Source organism: Triticum dicoccoides, chromosome 2A (genome assembly GCF_002162155.2).
Source record: "Triticum dicoccoides isolate Atlit2015 ecotype Zavitan chromosome 2A, WEW_v2.0, whole genome shotgun sequence".
NCBI lineage: Eukaryota > Viridiplantae > Streptophyta > Magnoliopsida > Poales > Poaceae > Triticum > Triticum dicoccoides.
In genome coordinates this window covers 756,781,458-756,782,149 of record NC_041382.1, presented here as the reverse complement: position 1 = coordinate 756,782,149, position 692 = coordinate 756,781,458, and positions in this window count along the sequence as shown.

Genomic DNA, 692 nt, shown 5'->3' with positions numbered 1-692 from the left:
TTTCTAAAACTAAAAGCAAAAAAGAATAAAAAAAATAAAGCAAAAAACAAAAGAAAATAAATAATGCAGAAAACAAAACAAAAAAACTGGAAAAAAAAATAGCAACAATAAGTATTTTGTTGTAAGTAGAAACAAAATAAAATAAATAAAGCAACAAAGAAAACAAAAAAACAGAAAAAGTGTTTTCAAATTTGAAAACTAATGGCATTAACAAAAAGTTTATAATTTTTCTAAAACTAAAAGCATAAAGAATTAAAAAATCAAGCAAAAAACAAAAGAAAATAAAATAAATAAAGCAACAAAAAAACAAAAAAATGCCACCTACTGGGCCCCCACGGCCTGAATACGACTAGAAACCCATCCAAGGGCCAGGATTCAGGCCCGCAGGAGGCCCAGTAGGCCCACAGGCATAGCAGTGACAATTAGGCCCGTAAGCCTGCAATGGAGAGAAGCTCGAGAGGGGTGCGGCAGTGGGGCTTATAAACCACTGTGCACCCCTTTCAACTAGCGAGGTGGGACTAAACTTTTGACGCCGCAGCCGCACAAGGCCTTTGGTCCCGGTTGGTGGCACCAACCGGGACTAAAGGGTGCATTGGTCATGGTTCGTGGCACAAACCGTGACCAATGCCCATCTTTAGTCCCGGTTGGTGCCACCAACCGAGACCAAAGGCCGCCGCTTCCCGCCCTTTGGG